General features: G+C 41.4%; 1 protein-coding gene across 4 annotated transcripts in view; it reads right to left on the bottom strand.

The window, feature by feature from the left end:
- WASF3 (WASP family member 3) overlaps nucleotides 1-27,254 on the bottom strand; it is a 140,793-nt gene extending 113,539 nt beyond the window's left edge. The window contains exon 1 of one of the 4 annotated variants that reach the window (XM_037800300.1): nucleotides 27,169-27,254. The gene's annotated coding sequence lies outside the window, so the exon portion shown is untranslated. The remainder of the gene's footprint in view (nucleotides 1-27,168) is intronic. The other 3 variants (XM_037800307.1, XM_037800306.1, XM_037800304.1) reach the window with 3 other exon arrangements.
- Nucleotides 27,255-27,868: the final 614 nt, after the last annotated feature.

The following is a 27,868-nucleotide window of genomic DNA, read 5'->3' on the forward strand; positions in this document are numbered from 1 at the left end:
CTTCAAAATGTGAAGTTTTATTTCTGAAAATTACTATAGCCTGTCTTCTCCCATAAACCAAGCATTCTGTCCAGGGCTCTCACTCAACCCAACAATGAATGCTCAGAAGGAGAAAAAAGGTATATACACATTTATTTCAATCATAATAGTCAGCAAGGACAACACACAGCAGTCAAGCTTTTGCAGCACTTAATTCTGCTGAAGAGACAATCATGTTAAATACTTCAAAAATAAAGCACTCCCTCATCCTGTTTTTGGAGTACTTTGAAAATCCAGACAATATGCTTCCTTTCAAAACACCAAATGGCTACAGAGGAAAAGAAAGAAACAGATAAATGATGTTGCCAAGAACCCATTCTGTAGTTTCTCTTGGTGGAGTAAACCTTTCAGTGGCTACAGAGACTTAAATTCAATCCTTGATTGGGTTGCTGATATACCACCTTTTATTTATTTAGAACTGAATTTTGGAACTAAAAAAGAGGTTAGAGAACCTCTGTATTCGGTTGTTTCCAGTTTTTGCAAGTATGAAGACTCCTCTGCAATGCTAAAAAATATTTGAGGATTCTGAAAATACACTGTAACTAGTGATTGAGAAAATAAAGACAAAAACAAGTACACAATAATCCTCTAAAAGCACCTACATACAAATATCTGTAAAATAATAAAACATGAATCTAATATTTTATTACAGAGCCAGTGAATGTCAGAACAAGGTCTAAAACCCAAGTCTCCAGATCTATATAATACTGACAGGGCACTAAGAATCCAGAACGCCAGTGATTAAGAGAGTTAAGGGTTTTCTTAAGTATTCCCAACAATTCTCCTAGGAATTAGACAAGCTGATTTTAAAATTGGTACAGAAAAACAAGCAAGGATAGACAAAACAACTCTGGAAAAGAAGGAGAAAGAGAAGGAGGCATCCCCTATCAAATATTAAAACATCATATTTAGGTGATGAATGTACAACTATGTAATGGTACTGTGAACAACTGAATGTACGATTTGTTTTGTATGACTCCGTGGTATGTGAATATATCCCAATAAAATGAAGATTTAAAAAAAAAATCATAAAGCTACAATAATTGAAAGTGTGGTGCTAATGGAACAGATTAGAAAATGCAGAAACTGACTACACAAAATATAGGAGCTCAGTATACGATGAATGTGGCATTTCAAATCACTGGAGTTAAGGATTATTTATTAAATGCTATTGTAACAACTGAGTAGCCATTGGCGGGTAGGGGAGCTGGATCCTTACCTCGCCCCTTAAACCAAAAAAAAAAGGTTCCAAAGAGAACAAAAATGTAAAAAATGAAGCCATTAAAGGACTTGAAGAAACATGGAAGAATTTTTAGATTTTTAATCATCTTGGAGTGCAAAGGGTGTTTCACAGCATGATTGAAAAAAAATAGAAGCCAAACATGAAACCACCTGGAAAAAAATATACAACATTTCTTCTCCACAGAAAATACCACAAAGTCAAAATTATGTGTTAGATGAAGTCCCATCGGGCATTACAGTTCTGACCAGGACACCAACCCAGGTAACTCTGACTTCCAAATTCAGCACTTTTTTTTAATTCTATGCAACCTCAAATCACTAGGAAGGAAGGAAGTTTTTAAAAATATAAAAATCAAGTGATCAAACAGAATCCGTGGTAACATTCTCTAACCTTTCTTTCTTGCCTAGGCCCCCAGGAAGCGAGTTTTCGAAAGCACAACCCCCAGCTATCACCTGAACTCAGATGAGCACCTGATGGTTCTGTGGGCAGTGTCAATAAGGCAGGGTCTTTTTATTATGCATCTTGGGGCTGTGGTTTAATTTCAGCAGAACAGATGCAGAATAAAGCAATAAGAGGCCAAGGGGTTTTTCAGAACAAAGTTGCTCTGTCAACATACCGAAAAGCAGAGAGCGCTCACCCAGTTTAGAACATCGTGATGAAGAAGGACCAGGCTCTGGCTTCAAGAACACTCTAACTTTCTATTGGTCAAACAGACCATCCGGGAAGATGGCCTACTTACCATCAGCTGTACCCAGCTGTGCTTCAAATGCTCCCCCCGAAGCCAACTACAGCAAAACGACACCAAGTACAGCCTTTCTACCAGCTGTCTGACATCACTGTGAGCAAACCATATCTACCCACCCAAAGCGACTCAACCCACTGCCACAGCTCACCAGCCCTGGGAGAGGCCTTCCAGCCACAGGGTGAGGCAAACAGTGCCTGACGCTCCACTCGTCAGCTCACTATCATCTCAATCCCCAAACCGCAATTTTCACTGCCCTGGATTTTCTCCCTTTATCCACAGCTGATATTTCTTCAAGTTCTTGTCAATCTGTTCTTCCTTTTTTGACATAGAAATATCATTTATGATGATAAAGAATTGGCCTTCTTCGTTTAGGACCCCTTTTTTCAAGTCTGTCTTCCTTTCTGTTTTCCCAGCTGTTGCTTGGGAGAATTCTATTATATTTTATTATGGAGGCTCTGATTCACAGGATGAAACCTGCCACCCCTACACTCCTTTCCCGAGGGTTATTACCTGTATGACTCTACTCCCTTGGCCAATTAGCAGGAGCTATCAGAATTAGGAGAGGAAGTAACAATAGTTTTCATTTTTTTAATTTACTAAGAAGATTTTGAAACAGTTATGACTTTCTACAAGATCTGTCTATAGGGCAATGCTGAACCCTCAATATGCTGCAGAGAATGTATCAAATATAGATTAGGTTAACAGCAGTCATACATTCTCAATCCCAGAGCTATAACTAGTGTTCAAAAAAAACCTGCATTCACTGCACAGTACTGAAAATTTAAGTCCCACTTTTACTCGAAAAATAACATTCTGGAGAAAGATCTTAGCACGTATTTCTCAAGAAGTAATAAGAAACTTCCTCATTTGCCACAATCAAGGGATTTTTCATAGAAGATTCTGAAAATCCTGAGATGTTTCATCTGTATTACAGAAAAAACCACAAGCCCTCAAGAAAGAGCAGAACAAGGCTCCACCATTCCGTTAACTGGTCCCTTGCAATCAAGCATGTAATCTATGATGAGAGAGAAAAAGAGGCATCTGGAAGGAAGTGTTTCTGTTATGAAGTTTGCTTGATGGCCATAATCCTGCAAAACCAAGTGCGGGTCCTTTTTTGGAAGGAGAGGGATAGGTGTCACTTAAAAGTTAGGCATTTAATTAAGTAAACACACAAAAATGCAACATCTTGCCAGTTACATGTTCAACACACTGAGCCCAAAAATGGACTCAGCTGAGCTGAGTTTTCAGGACATTTGCACAGACACTTCTCAGGTTGGCCCTTCTGGCTTCTGCACCCCAAACCACTCTGGACTACCCGAGACGCTGGTGACCACACTTCTGATTCGTGTTTGCTGTAGCTACTTGAGAAAACTCACATGGTCTTTCATTCAGCTTCCCAGTCACAAAAGCAAACTATAACAAAACTGGAGTGACTTCAAAAGACTATCAAGGCTTTAAAAAGTGGAAGAGGGACATTCTAGAAGGGCCATTTATCATGGAGTGTGTTCAGGGAAACTTTTCTGAAAAATTATCCAAGAAAATAAAAAGGAATGAGTGACATAATCAAATTCATAATTAAAAAAATAAAAAGTTTTCAGTGAATTAAGGAATTTTCCAGGAGAGAGCAGCACCTAACAGAAAAGAACTCCTGCTGGGGCTTTAAGGAGCCCTGGGTTCTAGCTTCATCCCCACCTCTGCCTACTTGGAAGAATTACTAACTACTCCACATGTTTAAGTACCCCCATTTTGAGCAAAGAAAGAATAACTACAGGCACTGTAAGAGACAGAGCCCTACATCAGAATTAGTCATTCCAGAACCAGATTTACCATCCACTTTCTGGCTGTGTCCTTGGAAATTTTCAGTGTCTCACCCATTAAAGGAAAATAATTCTCCTTTTTTCTGATCCTTGCTTGCTCCCCATCACCTCTGGAACTTGCCCCATGCAAACCAGGCCCATGGGAATAATAAGCTACGTTGCAGGGTTGTTGTAAACATCAAATGAGATCATGTAACTGAAGACACTGACAGTGCTGAATTCCACCTGAACCCTGGTTTCCTGGAAAGCAGTTTAGACTGAGAACCCCCCCACCCATGGTGCCTTAGCTTGACCAAACTTTCGACAGGCTTCTTCCTCACTCTAGGCCCTGACTCCCCTCACCTTGGCCTGTAGAGAATCTGGACAGAACATGTGCCACCTGGCTCCCACGTTGCTTGACCTCTCCCACCAAGAGCTTCCATTAGCTCCCCCCAGTCTTTAGAAACTCTCCTGCCCTCTGCTTCAGCAGAGCTGAGCCCTCTGTCCCCACACTGTGAGAGCTTTCCAGTCCCAGCCTCTCTGTCTCCCAACCCCCCACCCCCCACCACTTCCCATCACAAAGCCTTCTGGTCTCCTTCTCTATTGCATCTACTTGGAATAAAGTCATCCCTACCTTTTTCCCACTGCCCAGCAAATTTTTTTTTACCACCCTGAACACCACAGATCACTATACAGCGTGCCCTTCTACGAACGGCGGTAGACAGCACCCACACTAACCCTGCCCAAGCACTACACCACAGGTGCCACTCTCTTTTCACTAAGAACCAAGCTTCCAATTACTAACAGAGCATGAATTTCTTCCTACCCCATTTTAAACATCCACAGAGGTGCTTGTCATCATCTTTGTAGTTTACTAATCCTTCCTCAAAGGGTCTACTCCATATGAGATATGTTAATAGCTGACAATGACATCTAGGTTGGTTTTGCCCCTCTCTTCCAAAGTGTGGGCTCAAAATGCCAACACACATCTGAGGGTTCCTCAGGGACTTCCTTGCTATTGCCGTTGTTCTTTACTCTGCTGGTTACTGGGCAATTCTCTGTTCTCAGCACAGTACCCAACCCCCTTATTTATTATTACATGCTCTCACTTACTCCTTACATCAACCTTTAGGTAGGTATTTGTGCCGGTCTGTATATTTATGTCCCCCGGAAAAAGCCATATTCTTTAATGCATTCTTGTGGGTGCAGAGGTATTAGTGTGGATTGGGTTGGAACCCACTGGTTCAGTGTCCATGGAGATGGGACCCACCCAACTGTAGGTGATAACTCTGATTGGATAATTTCCATGGAGGTGTGGCCCCGCCCATTCAGCGTGGGCCCTGTTTAGTTTACTGGAGCACTATATAATCTCAGACAGAAGCAGCTCACAGTCAGCTGGAGCTGAGACAGACATTCTGAAAATGGTCATTGGAAGATGACACTGACATTTTGGAGAATGCCATTTTGAAATGCAACCTAGGATCAAGCAGACGTCAGCCACATGCCTTCCCAGCTAACAGAGGTTTTCCAGATGCCAACAGCCCTTCTCCAGTCAAGGTACCCTTTGTCCATGGACACTTTATGGCCTTAAGACTGTAACTGTGTAACCAAATAAACCCCCTTTTATAAAAGCCAATCCATTTCTGGTGTTTTGCATTCTGGAAGCATCAGCAAACTAGAACAGTATTCTTTTTAGAGAAGGACATCAGGGCTCACCAAAGTTAAGAAATGTCCCCCAAATCATACAGATAATAAACGGCAGAGCCAAGATTTGAACCCAAATCTGTCAGGCCCCGCGGCCCCTGCTGGTGACCGGGATGCTATTCTGAAGTATCAGGTCTTAGAGACAATCATCTAGCCTGGAACCAAAAACCTACCCAGGGGTAAGCCGAATCAGGACCTATACATAAATGACTGCATTTATGTACCTCCACTGTGTTCCAAAAGGCAAGAAAACACTTACTGAGAAAGTAGGTGAAAAGGAAAAAGAAAAAGGACAGAAGACTCAAACGAGCTAGAAATGAATGCCAAAAGCCACCCCTTTTGGTCCTATACATTTGCTTCAAGAAATTCTAAAGGGGAATCTGATGGATTACAGAGTTCAGTGTCCACAAGCCACAAATCGACCAACTGCTCGAAGTGCCTTTATTTCTCATTCTACGACCAGAAGCAGTCTCAGCCAGTATCCTCTCCCGAAGCAACGGCTTCAATATTCCAAACGGCCCTTTGTCTTCTGCTGCTGATACCAAAGCTTGGTTTATGGTAGTGAGTGACTGTCATGGAAAGAGTCTCTAACAGGAGCTGATCAAAAGCCAAGAGGTTCTGACTGCCTTCTACTGATAGCACGCCTACTGTGGATAATGCATCTATCCACAAAAGCAGGGGTTTTATACCTTTTATTTTTAACAGCAGAACTTTTTTTAAATAAAATTTTAACCAGAACGGCAAGCAGCTAAAAAGAGAATGATTCTGGTTGGAACAATGTGGAAGGCTCCAACTGATTTCTCTCTCCTAATTTGTTTCAAACTTTGCAACTGCTCATGGCTCTTTCCATCCCTCCTTGCCATCTGGAGTTAACCCAGCTCCTACTGCTTCCTTCTACCGTGACATAAACATGTGGAGTTCATTCTTATAACTCTCCTTCCAAAAGGAGCAATTATCAGCTTTTACAGGTGAGTAAAACTCAGGGTAACAAGCCCCTAAAAGAAAGCAAGAGAAAGAGAAAGAGCAGAAGAGAGAGGAAAGAAGGAGGGAAAGAAGGAAGGAGGGAAGAAGGAAGGAAGGAGGGAAAGAAGGAAGGAAGCAAGGGAGGGAGGAAAGAAGTCCTACTGGAAAGGGAAAATAATACAGAAAATTGAAGCTAACTGAAGCAACTTATGTCTGGCAACAAGAAATTATTAGGAACTAAAAGAAAAATTACAGAACTGTGCCAAGGATAACTTCAATAATCTACACCAGAGAAAAAGCATAGAAGTGTAAACCCAAAGATATAGACAGTATTTACTGTTTCTGCATCTAGGAAGGAGGAAAGGAAAATAGATCAAAATGTAGTCAATTCAAATCTGAGTTTCCATCCATTCAACTACCAAAGAAAGAAGTGGTTTAATTAGTAAATTGTTCATATCCCTACCATTCCAGAAATTCTTTAAACTCAGATTTAAATGAAATTTGCTATATCTTATTATTGATTTTAGTACTTTAATGAGGACACACAGATAAATCGGATTTTAATCAATTTATGAATAGAAATCACGTTTCATCCATCCAGATATGGCTTCCTCATTTTATCAACAACTAATGCCTGCAAATCAAATACAATGTTTTAAAAAAAATGAAAATAAATTCCAAACTTACCAGAAATAATTTGAAGTTAACATTAGAATTAGATTTTTTTTTAAATCAGCAAGCACAAAATGTAATGTATGAAATACAACACTTCAGGAAGAATATATGCATGCTAATTGGATCTAAAAGAGAATATGAATCTAATGCTTGGCCAATTTTATACAAAGCCCACTGAAAGTGTATCACCACTCACTGGAATTCTTTCAGATGTTTCTGACAAAGAAGTGAACATCTTGACAGAAACAGAAAACTGTACATATTTTTAAGCTGCATTATGCCGCAGCAGTTCTGAGAAAAGGAAAGCATGAAAGCCAACCTTTAGACACATTCATATTAATAAGGGTCTATTCCTAAGACTCTACTAAAAGGAAAAGTGTAAAGGTTATTTTTTAAATGAAATCTCTCTATAGGAAAGCCAAAACTACACAGAATAATTGCTTAATCAATAGAAATGCAGGCATACCCAATTTTCAACACCACGTTTCAGAAACACATTCAACCTAGAAATCATCTATTTTTTCAGCATGACTCAGTTTCATTTTTTTCTGGGCCCATTCACTCATTTCAGCTGTCTGTTCATCATTTCTGATGCCCATGCATGATCTGTGTTCCCCGTAACCGTCATAAGGATGTCACCCCTGGTGGAAAATGGGGATCGCCCAGGAAACTCATTTCTACAGAACACTGTGAAACTGGCCAGAGAGAAAGGGGAAAGGGGTGGGAGAAGTTGCAGGAAGAATAATATTTTTATTTTTATTTTTTTCCCCAGGAATCACTGAGACAAAAGATAATGATAAACTAGGCAGGTGACAATGCATGTGACATTTCTGTTATATCTACAAAACAACCAGAAATATAAATATTCCCTCGGTAAAGGAGAACTATTCTTTCAACCTTATGTCCTATCCTCATGATGCCTCAATTTAACATCTGTCTGGGACCGGACCACCCACCTATATGATAATCCACCTAATGTGAAAATATTTGAGTTTTATTTGGCTAATATCTAAAATAACTACTCAATTAAAGGTAAGCTAAAAATTATAATTAAAATACTTTGCTTACGATTCATCATCATCACCACCCTTTTCCTTTCTCTAGCTTGGTTATTGTATTTACTTTTGTGTTTTACTCTAGTTTCTCTCCCTCCTGTTGTCTTCAGAGGGGCTAAATATCAGTTTCACATTCAAAAGTCAGAACAATCATCATTCTAAAATTCTATGGTTTAAAAGGCAGTCACAGACATTAGTCATCTTCCCCCCCCCTGCCCCTTTAACGCTATGGATAAATCCTACCCAGATGGTAGAAGAGCCACAAAATCGACAAACTTTTAGCTAAACTAACCAAGGAAAACAAGAGAGAAGACATAAATTAGTAAAATCAGGACTCTAAAGTGAGGCGATCAATCATCACCAACACTAAAACAGTTTTAAACGATTCTAAGGGAATATCCAGACCAAATTCATGGCAAAAAAATAGATAACAGAGATGAAAGGAAAAAATTCCTGGAATTAGAGTAACTAGAGTAACTAGAGTAACAAAACTGACTAAAAAAGAAAGAAAAAAGCTGAATAAATCTATAATACATTAAGAGATTGAATTAGTTATTTAAAATCTCACAAAGAAGTCAGAGGTCCAAATGAATTCACAGGTGAATTACATCAAACATTTAAAGAAGAACTAATAGCAACCTGTGCCAGTTTGAATGTATTATGTCCCCCAAATGCCATTATCTTTGATGCAATCTTGTGGGGCAGACATTTTAGTACTGATTAGATTGGAACTCTTTGTTTCCATGGAATGTGCCCCACCCAACTGTAGGTGATAACTCTGATTAGATATTTCCATGGAGGCATGGCCCCACCCATTCAGGGTGGGCCTTGATCAATGGAGCCATATAAATGAGCTGAGAAGGAACTCAGTGCAGCTGTGAGTGATGTTTTGAAGAGGAGCTACAGCCAAGAGGGACACTTTGAAGAAAGCACAGGAGCTGCAGATGAGACACAGTTTGAAGATCGCTGCTGAAAACAGACTCTTGCTGTGGAGAAGCTAAGAGAGGACAAACACCCCAAGTGCAACTAAGAGTGACATTTCTGAGGAACGTCCTGGGAGAAAGCCATTTTGAAACCAGAACCTTGGAGCAGACACCAGCCATGTGCCTTCCCAGCTAACAGAGGTTTTCTGGACGCCACTGGCCATCCTCCAGTGAAGGTACCTGATTGCTGGTGTGTTACCTTGGACACTTTATGGCCTTAAGACTGTAACTGTGTAACCAAATAAACCCCCTTTTATAAAAGCCAATCCATCTCTGGTGTTTTGCATTCCGGCAGCATTAGCAAACTAGAACACAACCTTTCACAAACCCTTTCAGAAAAGGAGGAAGAAACACTTTCCAACTAATTCTGTACAGCCAAAATTGCCCCAAAATCAAAGACAGACAAAAACATCATAAAAAAACTACAAACCAACATCCATCATGAATATAAACGTAAAAATCCTCAACAAAGTGTAAGCAAACCAAATCCAGCAACAAATAAAAAAGATTATACACCATGAACTAGTGGGATTTACTGGTTTAACCTCCAAAAATCAATTAATTTATAATCTTAACAGAATAAATGACAAGCCCAGATGACATTCTCAATAGATTCAGAAAAGCATTTCACAAATCCAACATTCATTTGTGACTAAAAACCCCCAAAGAATAGAAGGGAACTTCTTCAAACTGATAAAGGGCATATGAAAGATCTATAACATCCTACTTAATTGTGAAGGATGGAAGGCTTTCCCCCTAAAATCGGGAGTAAGGCAAGAAATCGAGCTCTTACTTCTTGTATTCAACATCCTAGTGGAGGTTCCACCCAGAGTAAGGAGGGAGGGAGAGAGGGAGGTGGTGAGTAGGTTAATTAGAGGCATCCAGATGGAAAAGAGGAAGTAACATTGTCGTAGCCAATTTCATGACTATCACGTCATGATCCTCTATACAGAAAACCCTAAGGAATCCACCATAAAATTCCTATAGCTTAAAGGCAAGTTCAACAAGGTCACACAGTACAAATCGATACATAAAAATCAATTAGCGCAACTACAAATGAGTGCATGTAAAATGAGTGAAATCAGGTAAGGTCTATGGATGGTTCCAATGTCAGCTGCCTGGTTTTGATATTGTATTACAGTCATGTAAGAGGCTGCCACTGGGGAAAGCTAGAGGAAGCGTACACAGGACTTCTCTGCTATTTTTGCAAACTCCTGAGTCTACAATTTTTTCAAAATAAAAAGTTACAAAAATAAATCGTGTTTTTACATACTAACAGCAATTGAAGATGAAATTAAGATCCTCACATGATTCTTTTGTGCAAATTTGGGAACCAATCTCTTACCTTTTTCAAGACAGCAAGTACAGAAATTACATAAGCATCCAATATACCGCTACTCCAAACTGTATTAAGTCAAGTTCCCAACAGTGAAGTTCCCAACCCTGTCTACAATTAGAGGTACCTGAGATCATTTAAAAATTTCAAAGTTCATGCCACACCCCAGACCAATTAAATCACATCTCCGGGGCTGGGACTTTCTAAAACTTCCCAGCTGAACCATTCACTGCTCTATACTATAAAGAAAGCTGGCAAACTTTTTTTGTTTCAGGACCCCTCACAATCAAAATCCCCCAAAAATTATTGTCTACATGAGTTACATTTATCAATATTTATCATACTGGAAGTTAAGAGAATAATGTTTTAAATATTTATTGAATCATTGAAAATAATAATAAACCCATTCTGAATTAACATAAATGATATATTTTAAAGAAAAATAACCATATTTCTCAAAACAAAAATATTTGTTGAGAATAGTGCCAATATTACATTTTTCCAAGTTTCTTTAATGTCTGGCTTAAGAGAAGCAACTGGATTCTCATATCTGCTTTCTGAGTCCAATCTGTTATGAGATGTTTTGGTTGCAGTTTATGAAGACAACCCAGTCTGACACCAGTATGTAGTTGGAAAAGGGAGGGGTATTTTAATACCCTTTCAGATCACTGGAGATATACATCATGTAACCTCTGAAAACAGCACTGTACGCTCTAAGAGAATAAGAGCGAAAAGGGCAGCTAACATCTTAGTAGAATCGTGAAAATAAGTTTGACCTTGTGGAGACCCCGTAAAGGTCCCACAGACCTCCAGTATCCCTGTAAAACACCGTTAAGGCCTGCTGCTATAAAATTGCCAGTATAAAAATAGATTTTTTTTAATGCAATAAAACACTTACAATAGACTCAAAGGCCCCATTCTTTTCTTCTTCCACTTACATTTTTTAATTATTTTTCTTGGAAATATTATACATATACAGAAAAGTTTAGACCACAAATGTACACCTTGAAGAATTAAGTGACACACCTGATAACCACTAAGCAGATCACAAAAGGGGGCCTTGCCAGTGCCCCAGAGGTGCCCTTCAGGCCCTACTCACTCTTCCCCAGAGACAATCAATGTCCACAGTGAACATACACATACCATATAAACCAGAATTTCACTTCCTGGTTTACTCTCAAGAGAAATGTATCAAACTACATGTATGGTGACACTCACAGCAACATTACCCTGAATCCGAACACCACTTTTTAATTTTATTTACAGCAGATCTTACATTATGGATTCTACGGAGTCTAGTGTTGTTTGCTCACCATTAAGTCTGTGAGATTCATTCCTTTTGCTGCATGTAGCATAAGTCTGTTCATATCTATTACTGAATAGTATGTGAATAAGCCACCATTTATTTAATCTCTTGACTGCTGATAAACACTTGGGTCTCACTTCTACTTTGAGGCTATTACAAATAATGCTGCAAAGAACAGGGATGAGGACATCAGAGGTTCCGTGGAAAAGTGTAGGGGCACATGAAAGACCAACATTAAATGCTAAATCACTGAACACAGATCAAGACGTGGTAGTTCAAAAAACTGACTACAGGGAAGGGGATTGAAAGTAAGTGGGACCAGAAGTTGCAGACTTGGGGAAGCACTGCTTCTGAGGGACAGTCAGACAGTGAAAGTTCAAGGTGGCAGCCCTTGGAGAAATGGCAATAAAGGGAAAGAAGGAAAAAAGAGAAATGCTAAGAATCCTGCCAAACCAAAAGCAAAATAAGACATGATGTCCAACCCATCAAAACCAACACCATCAATTAACAGAAACACAGGGAAGAGGACAGGACTGAAGAGTATTATACAACCAGGAAACCTGCACACAAAATGAAGAGGAATAAAATAAGCCAACATCCACACAAAACTACCATAAGAAAACACACAATGTGAATCAAAGCATCTCCATTAATGAAACTTCTGCCGTACAAATTACCATGAAACAAAAGAAAACTGTAGTACACATATGAAACTGAATTAAATAATCTCAAGCATGTGAAAACTGAAAAAATGTCTTGAATCAAAGTACAGAAACTAAGAACAGAAACAGAGGGAAAAAAAGGAGAAATGAAACAAGAGTGGATTGAACTCAAGAAACAAAAAGAAGAAAAATCATATTAGAAGTGAAGACTAAAGAAGAAGGAGCCATGGGAAAATAGATTCAAATGAGAATTTAAAGAAGGAAACTGATGAAAAGCAGCAAAACAACCAAAAGAAACAGAGATAAAGTAGTATGAAGGGTCAGAGAGGAAGTGACTGAAATAGAAAACAAAGAAGGTCAAACATATGTATAATTGGAAATACAGTCAATTCAAGACATATATATATTATATATATATCAAGATAAATATATATTTTATATATATATATATATATATATATATATTCAGAGCTCTGGAAAGAGATACTTAAAACACTGAAACAATATTTAAACTATAATCCAAGAAAACTTTCTGGAAATAAAAGATGTGAATCTACACATTGAAAAGAGCCAACTGGGAAAACCCGAACAAGAAAAAAACTCCAAGATGGAGACTAGTAAAACTGTTAAGACTTTAAAAATACAGAAAATATCCTCAGGACATCAAAGATAAAAGGTGAGATAACCTACTAGGACAAGAAAATCAGATTGGCATCAGACTTCTCAAAACAACATACAAAGCAAGAGTTGAAAATCATTTTCAAGAAACTTAAGGGAAAATTTTTTTACATCCAGCCAATCTGTCCTTCAAATTAAGGCCCTAAGAGAAGATGTGAATATAGAAGAACTCATGAAACACTTAAACATGTCCTCTTCCTGGGCATTTTAATCTCCTTTATTCAGATGATGTGGTTCATCATCTGAACCACAGACATTTAAAATTATTTGAATGACTATTTTCTTAATTCTTCCAAGGATGGGACACAACTAATACCATTCAGGATACAAAGGAAGATAACTCACTACATCCAATGGATGTATTAGGGCTTGAACTTCATCTAATCAGGGGTTGACTGAAGAAACTTAAGCAAAAGGACTGATGGAGAGGTGAGCATTTTATGTGTTTAACTGTAAAACTACAATTAAAAATTGGGGTCATGGATAGAAGAATGGTACATAAACATCGTATGTTTTAACAAAGTAGAAAATGCAACTAAAATAATGGAAGGAGGAGGAAGAAAGGAGAAAACAGAATAAGATGACTGAAGAAGAGAGAAAGGAATAAACAGAAAAAGATCACTGACTATTATATGGTAACAGATATGAGTCAAATGATGCCATTTAAAACTCACATCCAAGATATTAAAAGGAAAGGTTAAAAATGGGAAGGGGGTTAAGGGCACTATAAAAGATTATTCATTCAAGGTAACCACTGGAACAAAAATTTGGCCTTCCCTAGATGTCAAAATAAAATTTTTTTTAAATCAAGAAAAACACATCTAAAAATACATGAAAACAGTAAATATAACATAATATAGACAGTAATTATAGCATAGGATAATGACAGAATGGAGAGCAAACATATCAGTTATACCAATTAACATGAATGAGCCTAACCTGCCTATTAAAACAAAAAGATTTTCAAATCGTCTTACAGAGCAAAGCCTAACTCTAAATTGTATATAAGACGTACTTAAAATGCATTAATTCAAAAAGGCTGAAAATAAAGAAACAGGACAAAAATTTTCAGGAAAATGGAAACAGACTGCAATCATACAAAATGAAATAAAATTCAAGACAAAAAGAATTTAAAAAGGTAGTATTTGTAAACACTAAAAGCTACAGTTCACAATGAAAAGATAAGTTACTGATATCCACAAACAAAATAACACAAATTACAGCAGATATAAGAAATAAATAGAAACATACTAGAAATAAAAGAATAATATACTACAGAGTCCAAAGCAGGATAAGGCAACAAAAAATAAGATATAAATAATCTTATAACCTATAAGGTAGATTTTGTTGGATATATGTTGATCACTACACACCAATAGCAAAGAATATATCTTCACCTCAAGAGCATATTAAACATTCACAAAAATTTGTCATTTATAAGGCACAAAGAAATCATTAAGATGCTCATAAAATAGAAACATTACAAACAATACCCTCTGATGGCAATGCAAAAAGCAAACTAGAAATAAAAGACACTGAAAGCAACACAAATATTCACCATCAGGGGAGATGAATAAATGAACTCTGGTACAGTCACCCAATGGAGTATTACACAGCAAAAACAACGAATAAACTACAAGTACTTGCAGCAACATGGATGAATTTAATAAAAATTGTTGAAGGAAAGCTTTAAATGCAAACCAGTGCAAACTAATGATTACATTTTTATAAAGTTCAAAACCAGGCCAAACTCATGAATGTCAGAAGTCAGCATAACGGGCACCCTTTGAGAGTGGGGTGGTCATGGCTCAAAGGGAGTCTGGGGACCCCCTGGAGTTCTGGTAATACTCTGTCATGTGCTGGGTGCTAGTTTCATGGGTGAATTCACTTTGTGAAAATTCACCAAGCTGTACATTTCTGATTTGCAGACTCTTCTGTCTGACATGTCTTTTCTGACAGTTTGAAACTATCACGGACCCCAGAAGAGGCATGATCTTTCAGCCCAATCTTGTTGAGCGGAAACTCTTGATTGTTTCCATTGAGATGTGACTTACCCAACTGTGGGTGAGGCCTCTGATTAAATTATTTCCATGGAGGTGTGGCCCCACCCATTCAGGGTGGGTCTTTAGAGAGCTCAATGTATGGTATGTGAATATATCTCAATAAAAACTGCATTTAAAAAAAGAGAGCTAACACAGACCCAGATGGTTGCTTGGAGTTGTGGACAGAAGGATGCCTGGAGATGCCAAGCTAGGAGATGAAGCCCAGAGTTTGCCCCAGAAGCTAAGAGCAGACCCCCAGAAGCTTAGACAGAAATACCCTGGGAGAAAGAAGGAAGGACACACAGGAGCTAAGAGAGAAGCTGAAACACAACCCGTGACCAGCAGGTACCAGCCATGTGCCGGCCGTTCTTCAATGAAGAAGATATTAATGCCTTAGTCTGGACACTTCTGTGGCCTTAGAACTGTAAACTTTATAACCTAATAAATCCCCTTTATAGAAGCCAATCAATTTCTGGTATTTTACATAATGGCAGTGTTAGCAAACCAGAACAATTTCTAACCCAAAAAGTTAGAAAAAGAACAAGGTTAACAAAAAGAAAGCTATAGATGGTAAAAATAAAGATGAATACAGGAATTAATGTGGTAGACAACCGATCAAATTAATAAAAATCCTGGATCTTAAAAAAACTGAAACAGACAAACAACAAGCTAATATTAACCCAAAAAAAGAAAAAAAAAAACAAATGCACAAATATAAAAAAATACAAAACACAGATCATAAAAGACAAGTCTGTACACCTATATGCAAATAAATTAAAAGCCCAGTTGAAATGGAGAATTTCTTAGGAAAATACAGAAAGCTTAAACCAACTAATTTCCATGGAAAAATCAGAAAAAGTTGTGCCAGTTTGAATGTATTGTGCCCCCCAAATGCCATTATCTTTGATGTAGTCTTGTGGGGCAGACAATTTGGTGCTGATTAGATTTGCTTGGAATGTGCCCCACCCAGCTGTGGGGGATGACTCTGATGAGATATTCCCATGGAGGCTTGGCCCCACCCACTCAGGGTGGGCCTTGATCAGCGGAGCCATATAAATGAGCTGACTCAGAGAGAGGGAACTCAGTGCAGCTGTGAGTGACGTTTTGAAGAGGAGCAAGCTTGCTAGAGAGGAACGTCCTGGGAGAAAGCCATTTTGAAACCAGAACTTTGGAGCAGAAGCCAGCCACATGCCTTCCCAGCTAACAGAGGTTTTCCGGACGCCACTGGCCATCCTCCAGTGAAGCTACCCGATTACCGATGTGTTACCTTGGACACTTTATGGCCTTAAGACTGTAACTGTGTAGCCAAACAAATTCCCTTTTTATAAAAGCCAATCCTTCTCTGGTGTTTTGCATTCCTCAGTATTAGCAAACTAGAACAAAAGTTATCAAGGAACTAATCCAAGAAAACAAAACAAAGCAAGAATAACAACAAAAAGAACAGACCCAGATGACATCACAGAGGAATTCTAGTAAAACTTTAGAAACCAGATGACATAAATTATTTTAAAAACATGAAAAATGAAAGAAAACTTAAAATTTCTTCTATGAATCAAGTACAACATTGATATCTAAACTTAATTAAGACAGCAAACACAAAAAAGGAAAATTATAAACCAGTATCACTGTGCATACTGATGAGAAAATTGGAAATTAAATACTAATGAACAGACTCTAGTGGTCTGGAGCTGTATGTACCCCCAGAAAAGCATGTTCTTACAGTTAATCCGCTCCTGTGGGTGTGGACCCATTGTCAGTAGGACCTTTTGATGGGGTTACTTCAGTTAAGCTGTAGCTCACCTCAATCAGGATGGGTCTTCAAGTCCTATTTCTGGAGTCCTTTATAACAGAGTGAAATTCAGACAGAGAGAGAGAGAGCCGGAGGGAGCAGCCAGAAACCGAACGTCAATGGAACCCAGAAGAGAAGACAGAGACCAGGAGACGCCCCAGGTGCCCTGCCAGGGGACAACTATGGACCAAGGACCCAGGATCGCCGGCAGCCAGCCCCTGACGCCACAGTCTTCAGGGAGAAAGCATCGCCTTGATGATGCTTTGATTTAGACTTCGTTAGCCTCAAAATGTTAGCTAATAAATCCCCACTGTTTAAGTTATCCCATTCCATGACATTTTTTGAGCAGCCTAGGAAATTAAAACAGACTCTACCTTAAGAGTTTATACCAGGAAATCCGGCAACGTAACTCACCACACACAAATAAGTCTGAGAAAAGCCACATAATTACCTCCATAGAGGCTGACAAAGCCCTTGGCAAAATTCAACATCATTTCTAATTTAAAAAAAAACTGCTGAAGAAACAGGACTGGATGAATAATTCATTAACAAGAATAATTCCTTAACGAGATTTTATATGTATACATTTATACATAGAGAGGGGGCAAGTGAGTGCAAACCACACTTGTAAGAGCCACCATCTTGATGAGCAAATATAGAGGCATTCTCCCTAAGGCCAGGAATGAGGCGAGGAGGCCCACTTCTACTACTCTCTAACACTGTTCTGGAGGTACTCATCAACGCAATCAGACACGAGAAAACAAAAGCATACACAACAGAAAAGAAGAAAGAAAACTCTCTCTATTCATTGATGACATCGAAGTAAACCTGGAAAACCTGAAGAGTCAATGACAAACACTAATTCAAACAATGAAAGAACTCAGCAAGGAAGCAAGATATAAAATTAACATGCAAAAATCAATAGCTTTTATAAGTTCTGATGTGTGCTACAACAGATGAACCTTGAAAACAGTATGCTGAATGAAATAAGCCAGACACACACGTTCAAGTACTATATGATTCACTTACGTGAAATATCTAGAATAGGCAAATTCATAGACAGAAATAAGATTACAGGTGACCAGGGGTGGGGGGGTGGGGAGATAGGGAGTTACTGATGAATGGGTGCAGAGCTTCTGTTTGGAGGGGTAAAAAGGCTTTGGAAATAGTGGTGATGGCTGCACAATATTATGAATGCAATTAATGCCACTGAACTGCACAGTTAAAAAATGGTTAAAATGTTAAACTTTGTTATATATATTTTACCACAGTAGTCTTTTCAATTTAAAGAAAAATCTAGGTCAAATGACATCATTCCCCTGTTCAAAACCTTACAATGGCTTTCATCTATCTCAGAATAAAATAAAAGTGCCACCAAAGTCCATAGGACCCTACCTGATCCAGGCCCTTACCACATCTGTGACACCCCCCACCCACCCCACACACGCACTCCCTCCCACTGCCCTCCCTGCTGATACTCAAGCACAAGGAGGGCCTTGCTGTTCCTCCCCTGTAAGACTCTTTCCCAAAATATTTGCCTGGCTGGCTCACTCCTTCACCTCCATTCCTGACCCTGCTCAAATGTCACCTTCTCAGAGAGACCTTCCCAGACCACCCCATCAAAATAGAAGTCCCTGCAACTCTAACCCCTTAACTTGCTTTATTTTTCTTCATAGCCATTATTGCTACATATTATACAGTGATATGTCCTTTGTTTATTCTATTTCTCCCCCACTAGACTGTAAGCTCCATAACAGAATTTGTCCTCTAGAGCAGGCATCAGAAAACTTTTATTGTGAAGGGACAAATAGTAAATATTTTATACTTTGTGGGCTAGACAGTCTCAGTCCCAACTACCTAACTCAGTTCCGCTTTGGAGCACAAAAGCAGGCACAGACAAGAAATAAATGACTGGGCATGTGTGTTCCAATAAAGTTTTCTTTACAAAATCAGGCAACAGGAGAGATTTGGTCTACAGGCTGCAGTTTACCAACCTCTGTTCTAGAACAAGCTTGGCATGTAGTGTATCGATTATTAATTAGTCAATCATCTCTCTGTTCTTGAACTCCAAAGTATACTGAGCTACCTTTAATGGACAACATAAAATACTGGCACTTCAAGCTAGGCAAAAACAACAGCTTTAAACTATCTTCCATATAATCTTTACCAAAAAATCCATTTGAAATAAATTATATTCTTGAATGACTATTTGAAAGATATGCAATGTGCTCATTCTCATCATCAGAAAGCATATTAAACCACCTTAGTTGACCATCTGCAGAACTGTTTTTATTAAGTTGCATTTCCATTTCATCTAAGGGCATTACCATAATCAGCCTTAATAAGAACCCTAGTTCTATATGCCACAAGGGTGTTACTGCACCTACTACATCTTTCAGTGTAACGTACACAAAGCTCCAAGTGTGAAATCAGGAAACATATTAAGAAAAAACTGGAATATTTTTTGTGGATGGTGAAAACTGCAGTACAGAACTGAGGATGTTTTTCCCTTTCACTTTGGCCACTAGGATGCTCAGTAAATTCCTAGTTAGCATGTGGCAGAGACCAATATCCTGTCATGCCCTCCTCTTCTTCCTGGGTTCAGAAGTGGACTATGTTTTGTAGCCTAAAGTTACACGTAAGTGGGGCCGGTGTGCCAAGAAGTGAAGTGTGCTGACCCTTAAAACCCTTCCTCCACTTGACCTCACTTTCTTGCCCCACCCTCCAGCTGAATTATGTGGGTGCCTGCTTAGGAGGACAGGGTCTCAGGGAGGAAAAACCTGACTACCTGGATCACCATGAGGAAGCCCACCCCAGGAGGACCGCGGACACTCAATTTTGACATGAGCAAGAAATAAATGTTAATTGTGTTGAGTCAATAAAATTTTGTCTGACCTTGGTGACTTCAATGTTATTGAAAGAATAACATTCTTTTTTTTTTTTTTTTTTACTTCCTGGTCCTCATAATACTCTGACTAGTAATTTTCGTAGTTTTGATTCTTATTAGTCACATTTAGTTTTATTGTTATGATTATTTCCTATAAGCTAATTCAAATCTTTATTTAATGTGAAACAAGAGAAATAGGTTTACATTAAATCCAATCATAAGCATCTCAGATAATGAAAATGTGGATAAAGTACATATCCCATTCCAACAAATACTCTAGTTGTAACTTTCATTTACACAAGCTCCTGATCTGAGTTAGATCCATGTCCAAAAAGATAAAGAATGCTGAGTAAATATTAAAATGCAGGGTAATATAAGATTTGACAATCATTAGAAACCAAATAATCCAAAAAATAAAACCACAAACTACTATACTCCTGTCTGGCAAGAAGTCACCAAAAACATAACCTACAAGAAAAGTTCCATTTGAAACTCCTCAATGCCTGATCTTTATACAACTCTTTCAAATGCTATCTTGAGGTTTCATAACTTTCACATGATTTTTGTTGTTTTTTTTTTATTGAGGTTAAATATGGAAATAACTGGAAAGAAACGGAAGAACTTTTTAATTAGCCTACATGACTCAACGGAAAACAATGCAGAAGCCATGAAAATTTTAATTACGGTGCACGTTAAGAACATCATCATGGATAAGCCTTGGAACCATTCTAAATTGCAATACCAACTTTTAAAAAAGGAGTGACATTTTAATAATCTTCCTCACTGGGTTAGCTCAAAGAACAATTCACATTTCAGCAAAGCCTTGGGAAACAAGGCTGTCTGCAGTGGAAGCTGTCTCGTTTGCACCTGAGGCTGTGCAGCAGCGTCCCTGGGAATGACATGAGCAGACACACAAATCGCCACCTCTCTACCTGCCACCTTTCTCGTTGATGTTGCCCCTCAACGTGCACTAGATAATTTACTGCGTGAGTTTTTACACACTGTTCCTCCCCTGCACCACTGGAAGCAATTTAAATCCATGAGCGTCTCCATAAGCATTAATATTCAATTTTCAATAAAACGCAGCCCAGCAAAGACTTACAAAGTCAATTCAGCACTGAAATCCGCCTAGGTAATACGCTAATGCAGAGCTATGTAACAAAACAGGCAAAACAAGGAAACAACACTGCCATGCACATATGTGAAAAGGCTGAGAATTATGAGATATCAGTAGGCAAAAATGGCTCATACCACATTTTTTAAACTACATAATGACAGCATCCTATTTATTACATGGTTGTGAAATAACACACATGACATTCTCAGTCAATGAAAAAATATTTGTTGAGTATCTACCTCATGCAAAAAATGCACCATTTCATCTGTTTAGCTGAAAAAATATGGCTCTGTGGATTCTGATTCAGTTGATTCCATCAATACTTTTATAGAGCAATATAATTTCACTGAGCTGTCGTGGCATGCTACAATGAAAGCATGCCACGAGGTGCCCTGAAGTGGAACGACTGCACACACGGGAACAGAATCTTCATCACGTCCCGATAGAAGCACAACTTTAAAAAAACAATGAGCTTTCAACTGCTGTAAGACTGAAGAATTCAAAGACCAACAATCACGAAGGCTATGGGAAGATGGCAAGTGGGAGAAAGCACTTAGTGTTAGCGCTGAGGGCTGACGTCCCAACCTCTGCAAGTCCTTACATAGGTTTAAGGGGCTACTTTACATAGGTAGTAGAATGTGCAAGCTAAACACCAACTGGGTGCAAGGCATATGCTGTCTGGTTCCTGCCCACAGAGGGTTTTATATGCTAGTTAGGAAGACAATGAATCCTCTGTTTTACCCTCCTGGAATATAAGCTTTCTGAGGGCAGGGGCTTGGTCAAGGTGAACACTGCACCAAAATTATGACTGCTACATGAAAGGCATTCAGACATACGTGGACTGACTGAAACAAAACAAACATAAAGCCAAGAGGAAAAGAAAACAATGAAATAAACATAAAATGAAATACTGAAAAAGTCCAAGAGGATATAACACAAGAGTAGAAACCTTTAGATAAATCTCAAGAAGTCAGAGGGCACCCTACTAGAGGCCCAAGGGAAAATGTCAAACAGCAAAAACGTGAGAAATGATCCCGGATGCTGAGCTCAGAGTCAAGGCCCTAGAAGCTCTAGTAACCCGAAAGATGAGCAAACGTCCTGACACCTGAGATGTTGGGGGCGTTGAAAATAAATTTACAAAGGCAAGGGAAGAAAAGAGCTAACCTCAGACAGTAGAGATCCAGGTCACGAGAAGAAACAAAAGAGGCTGGCTCCAAAGATTATAAGTGAGATCTGGGTAAGGAAAAATCGTTCTAATCTAAGGATTATAAGATAGGATCTCCTCCTCAGGAGGCCCCAATGCAAACAAACAAAACTGGTCTTGAGGTTAGCAACAGGAAGGCCTGAGAAGAGAAGGTTTTCTGTGAGAATGGAACATGACCTAGAAGGGGACAAAGGAGGCACAAGAAAAGGCTTTTACAAAGCAGACTCCACCTCAAAGAGGACCAACCAGTCTTAAGAAAAGCATGCCTTGAGAAAGGAGGGAAGAAAGGGGAGGGAAATAGGGGGAGAGGTACTAAGTTTTTTTAAAAAAAAAAGCTGCCCTGTGCCAGCTGCCCTCCTCTAGCCAGTGCCCCTCTCTTCTCTCCCCTCTCCATACCCAAGCTCCAGAGACCATCTCCCCTGAGCCCTTCCCTCCCTCAGCCCCAGGTCCACCTTGACCGCAGGACGCTTCCTGGAAACTCCTCCTGCCACGGTCCCCAAAGCTATCCTTGCGGCCAGACCCCACAGAAACTTTTCAGCCACTATCTTAGTGGCTCTCTCGCCAGCACCTTCCCCTGCTGGCTCTGCCTGTTCCACAATGATCTTCACGTGGTACAACGAGCAAAGGCCCAGCTTTACAAGGTAAGGTAACTGAAAGGAAACTGGCACAATCTAATGTTGAGACTGTTAACTACCGTGAGCTACAAGGCTAAACAGCTGTAAGCACTACTGGGTTTCCCCCAACAGTTTAAAATCTCCTGCAGCATGCCTTGGAGTGCACCGTGGCACCTCGGCTGGCAGCTGGGAACTAGTACCAAGAACTCTCCAATCTGTATCTCCAGCCCAGACAGCTCCCTAACACAGCCAACCCAACACCACGTCCCCCAGGCACCCAAAACTGAATATGCCCAGGTGGGACCCATCATCTTTTCCCTCAAATGGATGCTACAACTCCTCCTTCTCTCCCTTCCTAAGAGATGTCGCCACTGCCCACCCTGCTATTAAGCCAGAACCTGAACTGAACTCCTCCCCTCCTAACTTCCCCCTCCCCCACCCCCCAGACAGCCAATGACCATGTCCTGTCAATTTTACCTCCTCAAACTTCCCTCCTTCCTCCATCTTAATCCATTCTCATGTCACTCTCTTGCTCAGAATTCTTCACCAGTTTCCTACTGTCCACAGTTAAGTACAAACTCCTCCTAACAGGAATCACAAGGCCCTGCATGGCACGGCTCCAGTTCTCCAGTGTCATTTCTTGCCACTTCTATGCCCCTGCACTCAAGTGCACTTTTTTTAGTTCCCCTCATGGACCATCTCCCTTACAAGCCTTTGCACACTCCCTCCTCAAGCCAGACTGTGACCAATCCCTTCTTAGATACTTCCTCTGGGAGACTTCTTATTTCCGAAATGTCCACCAGCTTGGGTGCTGTGGTCCATCCATGAGCTCCTGCAGCTGGCCCCTTTCAAAGCACTTCCATGCTGCACGGGAGCCAACAGTTGACACCGTCTGAGACCCAGCATGAACAGTCAGCCCTTCATGGGCCGAGAGGTGGTCTCTGCATCCCCAGCACATATTCACACGGTCTGAACCCCAAAAGGTGCCGAATGACTAGCACAAGTGAATGAAGGGATAAGGTCCCCGTGTGCATCATTCATGTCATCCCCCACTTGTGCTCCCACTCCTGATGCGATCCTACTGCTTATCACACGGCACAGTAATTGTTTGTCTCGGTCGGTGTATTAGTTAGGGCTCTCTAGGTAAACAGAATCAACAAGAGAGATCGATTAAAAGATTTTATAAAAGTGTCTCACGCAACTGTGGTTACGCATGGGTCCAAATTCCATAGGGCAGGCAGCAGACTGGCAACTCCAATGAAGATGTTTGATGAACAACTCAGGCAGCAAACTGGCAACTTCGATGAACTCCTCAGGAAACGTTTCAATGGTAAGCCAAAGAAGAAGTGAAGGTTCTCTATCTGTCTTGCTTAAAAGTCTTCAATGACTGGATTAAATCCAGCTGACTACATTCTCTCATTGTGGAAGACATGCCCTTCGTTGATGTAATCAGTAACAGCTACAGCCAACTGACTGATGATTTAACAAACCAGCCTTCTGGTTTACTAACCAGCCACAAATGTCCTTGCAGTAACAGGCCAGTGCTTACTTAACCAGACACCTGGGCACTATCACCTGGCCAAGGCGACACATGAACCTAACCATCATAGTTGGTTATCAACATCTTGAAAGTTCTCATTGCTTACTTCTGCAACCAGAGTGATTAGAATAGTGCCTGGTAACTAGCAGGCATTCAGTAAACGGTTTCTGGATAAAAAGGCATTGGAAAAACATCTGGAATAACACATCCCATAGTATTAGGTGTGGTTACCTCTGGAAAAAGAAAGGGCAGGAAATAGGAGAGAAAAGGAACTAAGACTTCTGTTCCAAGTATCTCTATGCTGATATTAAATTTACTTTACAATGTGCACTATTTATATATTACTGATATAAAATACTCCTGTATTACTAGTGTAAAATGTTTGTTTTAAATGAAAGATGTTTTATTTACTAGTGTAAATAAAATTAACTCACAGATTTAAAAAAAATGCTGACGAAGAATGCAGGGACTGCAAGCAATATTTGGTTCCAAATGACCAAAAGCAGGTCCCAAGAAAGAAGACAAGTGCCTAGGAAATGGTGAGGAAAGAAGATCCACATTGAAGAACCACATGGGAAACTCAACAAAGAAGGACTGAATAGAGAAGCTGGGCATTTTGAGATCTGTAGAGCAATAGAGAGCCATTTCCAAAGCAAACAGAGTGGATTGGAGTGGAAAACATAACCTGTGAGTATCCTTCAAAGAAGTTCTTAGAACTCTACAAGAAGAACGCTAGTACTGGCCCACTGGTATGGACAATCCTTTCAAAATGTATAATATGCAATGATTTTAATCACATCCCAATAAGCATCGTAAGACATTATTTGCTGCATGCCAGTTCCATGGGAACTGTAAAGTATTTCTAGAAAGACACACTGACAATAGATGGGAGACCAGAACGTTGGCATGACCACTTACCAAAGCGTTCCACCTTCATTTTCAAATAAGTGTTCCGCCTTTATTTTCAGACATCTTTAAAAGGGTCTACTTGGTGCAGCACATCACTAACTACTAGATTGTAAATTTTAAGCAAATGTTAAGGGAAAACAATTCTCTAAAGCAACTTCATGTCAGCAACTGAAAGTGCAAGAACAATTTTGGTATATAGATAGTTCTAGAACAAGCTTCTTTCCATTGTTTTAAGTGAAAACAGATACAGGTCAGACCACATATATATAGTCAACCAAACTTTTCAAGCTAGTGAGCTTTAAACATCTAAAGAGACACAACTGATGTGAGTACAAACTGAGATCTTTAAAAATGAAGAAAAATGAGTACTATCTTTAAACTAATAAAATCTTGGGGGAAAGGAGAAGACACAATAAGAACTGCCTATGGGAAAGGTCAAACACTGCTTTCTCGTGTTTGACCTCTCAACTAGATTAAAGAACTAGCTTTTTAAAACTACTGCATTGTTTAGTCAGGTAGCGTATATACAAAAAGAAGTAACCAACATTCAACAGAATGTCCTAGAACTAAAAGAAAAAATAAGTCAATTATAACGCTTTGAACTCAGTTTTCATATAGAAAATAGACATTTTAAAACACAGCTTTAGACAAACCTTCAAAAAAGTCTTAGTTCCTGCCTTTAAGAAACATGGATTACGACTGCTGAAAGATGAATTTTATGCCCCCTGATACATTTGATTCGGAAAGCATCCAGCAAAAACTGGCCTTTTTAATTTTCAATTTTTAGAAACTCAAAAATAATTGCTGGTGGTAAGCTACCAATTTAAAATTAACCTCCAAAGAGAAAACATTCCTGTTCCACCCAATAGCAGCTAAGAAAATGAGATGTTCGCATCCACCCCTGAAACCATCGCACAGTTTCCTAATAATAATCAACAACTCTGCTCTAGATCAGAGAACTATGCCTTGCAAAGAGAAGAAAGCGCCATTGCCCGTAGGTACCACCGACGGAGAGGAAAGACTTCCCACCCGCTGGAGATCCCGCGCGGAGGAGGCGCGAGTCAGGCCGCCAGTCCCTCGCCCCGCGGAGACAGTCTCCCGGGGATTAGCAAACCACGCGCAGCAGCCCCGGCGCGCAGCCCTCAGCCCCCGCCCCTGCGACGCGCGCCTCGGCGGCCCCAGCCCCCTTCCCTCGGTTCACGGACCCAGCCTGGTGCTGGGCCGGGAGCGCTCGGCCCCGCAGCCCGGAGGAGGGTCCGCACCGCGCCCGCACCGGGGACAAGGCGCGAGGCACGGACAGAGGGTGCGGGGCGCCGAGAGGACCCGATCCCGGGGCGGGGGTCGGCGGGCTCGCCCGGTGAGGGACCGGGAGAAAGGGGTGAGAGCGCGGGAGCTCCGGGGAATGTAAAGGTCCAGACGCGGGGCGCTCGGATGCGTCGTGCGTGGAGCTCCCCGAGGCCCCAAGCCACCGGCCGGGATGGCGGGCGGGCGGCCGGCGCGCGGCGTGGGGACTGGGCCCGGGAGCGCGGGGGTCAGGGGCCAGTGGGGCTGGGGACCGCGGGACCGGAGGGCGGGGACGACGTGGGGCGAAGGGCCGGCCGGACCGCGGCGGGAAGCCCTGGGGGCGTGGGAGCCGGGAAAGAACGCTGCTGCGCCGCAGGGCTCGGCGCCGAGAGGCGGTCAGCGTGGGCCCCGCGCCCCGGGGCGCGTGCGCCCGGCCCGATGCGCCAACTTCACTCGGCTGCGGGGCGGGACGGGGGCCCGGACCGCGGGCCCGGACCGCTCGCGCCCTCCCCGGCAGCGGCCCGGTGCCAAGCCTCGGAGGAGAAGGGCGACAGGCCCAGCGGGCTCGCCGGCCGGCCGCCCTTAGCGCGCACTCACCGATCCCGGGCTCGGCCGCCCGCGCCTCGCCGCATCGCGCCCGGAGCTCGCGGTCAGCGGCGCCCCGCCCGGGCCGCACAGCCCCGCACGCAGCGGGCGCCCGCGACGCCGCCCCCGGCCGCGTCTGGGCCGCGCCACGCCCCCTCCCAGGTGGGCGGGGCTGTCGGGGGAGGGGGCGCGGGGCCGGCGCCGCCAACCAGAGTCCACTCGCCGGGCCGCTTCCCTACGATTGGCGAGCGCGTCGGCCAATGGGGCGCCGGGCAGAAGAGCTCAGCGTCTGCCCGAGGAGGCGGGGATTGCGGAGGAGGCGGCTCTCACCCCGGGTCACCTGCCCCCGGCTGGGCAAGGGGCTTGGCCGCAGACTTGCTGAGTTGGGGGGAGGGAGATTTGTGGCCGAGTTTACCCAAGGGTCCTTGGATCACCTTAGGTTGCCTTGTACCCACTGCGGTCCGTTTGAGTTTGCGCTTGTGCCCTCGGCTTACCTGGGTTTTGAAGGTTCATGGAGACAGAGGTCTGCCTGGCTGGATGTTGTCAGACGGGCATGGATGAGGGTCGAGGCGCCCCTGGGACCGTTATGGCCATATCACCGGTCGCTTTAACTCTGGTCTCAAATCCCTTAACATTCTGCCCACAAAATCTCCTCATCCTCTGCCTCCACAGATTCATCCCTGTTCCTTCAACCTACCTCCAAGCTCTCTCC

The sequence above is a fragment of the Choloepus didactylus genome, chromosome 12 (assembly GCF_015220235.1).
Source record: "Choloepus didactylus isolate mChoDid1 chromosome 12, mChoDid1.pri, whole genome shotgun sequence".
Lineage (NCBI taxonomy): Eukaryota > Metazoa > Chordata > Mammalia > Pilosa > Megalonychidae > Choloepus > Choloepus didactylus.